Source organism: Delphinapterus leucas, chromosome 2 (genome assembly GCF_059928025.1).
Source record: "Delphinapterus leucas isolate spDelLeu-1000000601 "Yukka" chromosome 2, BTC_Dleu_Yukka2, whole genome shotgun sequence".
Taxonomy (NCBI): domain Eukaryota; kingdom Metazoa; phylum Chordata; class Mammalia; order Artiodactyla; family Monodontidae; genus Delphinapterus; species Delphinapterus leucas.
In genome coordinates, this window is record NC_143130.1 from 74,846,371 (window position 1) to 74,852,066 (window position 5,696).

A 5,696-nucleotide genomic window follows, 5' to 3' on the forward strand; every position below is an offset into this window, starting at 1 on the left:
TCCCTCCGCCCCCTGCGCCCTCCCCGCTGCTCCCGCGGGGGCCGCTCGCCCATTTGCTGCTGCCTGCCGGCCTCCCAGTTGACGGTGGATATGACTATATATGGGGACCCGAGCAGCCGAGGCGGCGGCCGGGCGAGGCCTCCCGCCTTCCAAACCTGCACTCCGGGGAGAGGGCACCGGGGCCTCGCGGGGTCCGAGCCGGGGCCGAGGCGCTAAGCTCTGCCCTCCGCCCTCCGCAACTCCTCCTCCCAGGGTCCATGCCCCGCCTTTAGGGTCCCCAGTCGAGCCGTCCTGAGTCACAGGAGGCCGGAGGAGAGGGGCAGGTAGTGGATGCTCGTCGCCCCCTTGAGCCGCCAGACCCGGGCGCGCTAAGCATCAGGCCCCGTACCCGGCGCCCGGGCCCGTGCGCTCCGGACACCCGCCCCGCGCTTCTCCCGGCAGCTCCCAGACTGCCGGGTATCGGCCTGGGCTCTCACGTTCTGGAAACTCAATTGGAGCAGAGAAAGGAAGAGTTGGGAGGAAGGCCTGGGGTGCTGCTCTTGAGAATTTCTCTGCTGGTACCGGTCAGAATGTCTGAGAATCTGTCTTATGCGGTGCGCTGTCCCCCAGAGGAGGGACAGTAGTATACGTTAGGGACATAGGACCCAGCTGACTCAGTTCTGCGTGTGCCTGTGTGCCATACTTCCGCAAAGGGTGGGGTGAGTTTGTTGGTGTGTAGGTGGGTGCATGTGAGTTTAAGGGGAAAGACCCTTGAGTTTAGACTCAGGCAACCTGGTCTTTGGTCTCTATCACCAGCAGCTCTGTGACCTTGACAAGTGACTTAGCCTCAGCACTGCAGTTCCCTCATCTTTAAATCCAGGGGTGTAGATGATCCCTGAGGTACTTCCATATCTAACTTTTAATAATTTTTCTTACACTGATTTTAGGGAGTTGGTCTCTTTCCATGTTAGGCATTCAGCTACTAGGTTGCCAAAACATGGGATAAATGTGACCCCTGCCAAGTCATTGCATCCACAGCTATAGCTCTGAGGAGGGAACAGACCCAGTTCTGTAGAGTAAGCTCTGCTTAGAGGCAGGAGGATTTCCCTATACCTCTTGCTCTTCCCAGCCCCCATTGGGGAAAAGCCTGCTCTTTTCAGAGCTTTGGTGGGAGGAGAAGAAAAGGGGCTGCCCCAAAGCCCTGCTTGAGACTGGCTGAGGCAGAGCTGGTGAGGGTCTTGTTAACAGTCCCCGCAGAATAATTCACAACCTGTACTACATGGATACCGAATATTCCCCGGACGGTATCTGAGCAGTTTAGGCAGGCCAAACAACTTGTAACTCCTTCAGAGAACGATCAAGTTCCTCTCCAGGATTTTATCAGGTTTCTTTCACTAACCCAACTGCCCAGGAGGGGAAAAAAAATACCCTGACCTGATGGTCAGAACATTAGATTTGTGTGCATAGGCACTGCATGGCACAGAAATTCACCAGGACCCTTTAATCACCAGATGTGAACTCAGCCACTGGGGCACTGACAAAGTTCAAGGCCTATGGGTGATATACAGATGCGATGACCACAGGGGGCTGACTCCCCAGCTTGGGGCTCAGCACAGGGGGCATGAACAGAGACCCCAGAGTTAGACCCTGGGATCAAAACCTGGCCTGGCCACCTCCTTGCAGGGTGGCCTTAACCATGTTATAACCTCTTTAAGCCTCAGTTTTCTCTTCTGTAAAATAGGTGTACAAAGTCTTCCCTCGTAGGATTGTTACAAGGATGAAAATGAGATAAAGAATGAAAAGCGTTTTGTCTAGCACATAGCAAATTGCTCAGTAAATTGTGGCTGCTTGGGTGGCAGAGGGCAAGTCATTTCTTCTCTCTGGGCCTCAAGTTTTCTCATCTATAAAACGACACAACTGAACTAGAGAAACTCCTAGAGGGACCATATATTACCGACTTTTCTCCATTGTGCCAAACGTAGCAGAGGAACGCGCTAAAGTTTCCTTAAGTGAACTGGTGTTACAGACAATCCATTCAAACATACCACTGGTGAGCACCTGTTGTATGCCAGGCAGGCACTAGGCTCCAGGATTCCCAAATAAGACAGACACATCCATGCCATCCAGGTGTTCCAGCATGAGCAAGGTTATAAAAATCCAGAGGAAGAAATAGAAATGACTAGGTCAGAGTAGACAGATAAAAACTTCTCTGAAACGTGGTGGTTTTTAAACTGATTTTAGCGGAAGGATAGCAGTTAGATAGAGTGGAGGGTATTGTATGAGCCAAGGGAAGAAAAGACAATGTTTGATGGTGGTCCGACAGTAGGTTCACTTGGGGGTAAACTGGGACGCGAGACTGGAAAGATAGATGGGGGGGGCGGGTGGTATATGGTGAAGGGGCTTGAATTCCAGGTTCAGGTCTTATTATGTAAACTGAAGCCATCCATTTCTCTTCCCCTCACTGCCCCTCTCACCTAGGGCTATGTTCAGAGGTCAAAGACTGTGGTGTCCAGTGTGGTAATGGAGCTGCACAAAGCTAATTTTTAAAATCCCTTGGTACCACATCCCTAGACTGGTGGGTTAACATAGCAGGTTAACTGGACTCAGTCATTTCCATTTCACTACTGTTGAGATTATGCCCCATGACTCTCAATCAGCCAGACTAACCCCAGCTTCATGGACTGCACCATCCATGACCTTTCTGTTATCAAGGGCTAGGACCAGCAAAATATTGTGACTTAAACAACAATTTCTTCTGTACTGGACAGATCTCCTGGTCCCTGGATAGCATCAAGAGGGGTGGGCTAGACAGCCATGGGATACAGTGTATATCCCTTACCCCACCTGATTGGCTGTGACTTAAGGACAGATCCATAGGCTAACCAGGGACCTAGTGTTGTGGCCTGTCAGGCAGAGATGGACTGCGTCCCTCAGCTTCTCTTTCACTGTAGTTTGAACTAAGGAGCATGAAAAATATGAATCAATAGCTGAGGATGCTGAAAAAAAAGGGGTTGCAATCTTGGGCCAGAGATGCCTTGTAGGAGGGTGATTAAGGCTATTCACAGATATTTGGGCTTTCTTCCCAGTCAGGTCTTGGTAGGATTGCACATCCCCACCCAGTTAAGTTAGGTGTGGTCATTTGACTTTTTGTTTTTTCATTTGACTTGCTTTGGCCAAAGAAATGTGAACGAAAGTGACTTATGGTGGCCACCATAATAATATATGCCATACCATGTTCTTTTTCAAGGTTGTTGCTGTTCTGTCAGTCTGGGTTCCCAAGTGGCTGTGATAAGTAGACATCTCCCTCTCTCCCCAACTAGCCCTTGGTGGACAGGTAGTATGAGTGAGATAAAAACTTTGCTATTTTAGGCCACCGAGATCTGGGGGCTATTTGTTACTGAAGCATAACTAGCTTCTCCTGACTAATATACCACAATAGGCCATGTATCGTTTAAGTTATGAGGAAGCAGAGAAGTCTGGTTGTAGAGAAAGAAAATGGAGTAGACATATCAAGATAAACAGAAGCACCACTGAAAGAAATAGACTGGGAGACGATGACCAAATCTCAGTTCCAGGGGTCCTTATAATCACCCCCTTTCTTTCCTGAGCTTACATGAGAGAGTCTGTGTTCCTTGAAAGTTAAAAAACTGACCAAATCGTGGTGGTGTGGGAGCCTGCACAGGATCCTTGGTCCAGAGGTTCTGGGTGAACACCAAGAAAGTCCTTGGTATTTCCAGATTTCTCCTGTGCTTGGTATTCAGTCATCTCCCCATAAATGTTTGTTGAATGACTGTTTCTTGGCTATTAACCATACAAGTAAGCAGGAGAAACAGTTTCTGGGAAGGAACCATAACAAAACTAGGCTCAAAAGACTTATTTCCACTCAAAATAGGGACTCTATGTTTTACTTTCTGAAGAATGAATGTAAGTATTGTGACAGGATAGGACAAAGGTTCCACAGATATTTATTGAACACCTTTTGTGTGCAAAGCATTTAACTAGAGTTTATGGGATCAGGAAAGGTGGGTAAGGACATGGATCTTTTCCCCCAGGGAAAGCATCTATGTATATTGCAGTGTAAAACCCTCTTTCTGGGGGTCATTTAATATGTTTTTCCACCTATGTTACCATGGTCCCAAATGCTGCCTGGGCCCCCCTATAGCTGTGAGGAACATATCGCAGGTTTTCTAGGAGAGCTTTAATGTTAAGTACACTGTCCCTTTCCTCCCATTAGAGTGCCCATACTTATCAGACGACACTTCCCAATATTTGGTTAGAAAAGAGTCAACATGAGCACAGCTTACTAATGCGGCACCTTTAACAGAAAGACTCACTTGAATATGTACATCAGGGTCTGTTTGTTTAAAACAACAAAACAAAAACCTAATTACCTGATAGTCCCACATTGCTTAGCAGCAATGCCTCTCTACCTGTGTACCGTGACTCCCCCAGAGTGCACAGTGCTGACTCAAGCAATTAAGGGAAAGTGAAGAATCTGTAATTAAGTTGACAGACAATTGCTTCTTGCACTGGGTTTTGGAATGCAGCGTGTCATGTCCCATGGAACAAGATACAGCATGTTCTTCTCATACACAAGAGTGTTTTCTTTCTTAAGGGTTTGTGGTACCACCATCAAGAACCCGAGGAAAATACGCCCTGTTTCCAGGAAGGGTTTGGAGCTCTGAGAAAGGTCTTTAGGCCATTGTGAATGTCTTCCTTCACTGTTTAGTGACACACAGCTGGTCCTGATTCTGCAGCGAGGCCCCTGAGTACTCTTGCTACCTGGAGGGTTTGCACAGGCAAAATGGTTCTCCCAGTACAACAAAAGGCCATAAGTTTTCCTGCCTTACATCTTATCTTCTTTAAACAGCAGCAACTATGTATAGGTTTAATCCAGCCGACATGTGAAATTTAGCTGTCTCAAGAATGGCACTATTCCCTATGGATGTAAAGTTTAGCAGGCACCTTCAAGTTCATTCTCTCTTCCTCACCACCTCTTATGACAGCATCAGGTTGAGTGCTATTATCCTCACTCTACAGATGAGAAAACCAAAGGTGGTGATGACTCAAGATCATCCAGCTGGGAGGTGGCTGTGCAGGAACAAGGACGTGGATGCCCCAGCTCCCAGCAATGGTGCTCTTTTCATTAACCATTCCCAACCTGGTTTTATATGAATATTTGATTCCATATTTAAAAGCAACACATTATAAGGTGAAGAGGAGAGGAGAGGGGACCACCAGAGGTCTTTTCTACATATGAACATGGTTAAAAGGTGATAGTAGTGAGACTGGGACTGAAGAAGTGTCTCACCCTTCGTGGGCCAGCTCAGGACTGCAGCCCAGGCTCCTAAAGGCACCCTCATTCTCGGCTGATGGGAGAACCTGGTGAAAGAGGACGGCTGGGCCAACGCAACCTTGCCTACTCTCCTGTTTATGGCCCAAGATTGGACAAGAAGGACATCTTCACAGAGATAGGCAAGTACATTGATTTTGTTCGAAGGGAGAGTTTGAAGTAATTGTGAGAGATCTACATCTCCTTCTTTCAAAACTTTTGGGTCAGCAAAGGAATGAGTCACCAGTCAATCCAGGCCATATGTTTGGGGGAAAATGAAGACAAAATATGTGGTCAGGACAGCATCTAGTGCTTCCTCAAGCCATAGCCTGGGCAGACATGAAAGCATCTACAGGCTTCCAGAGACTTGAGCCAGCCTCAGGAG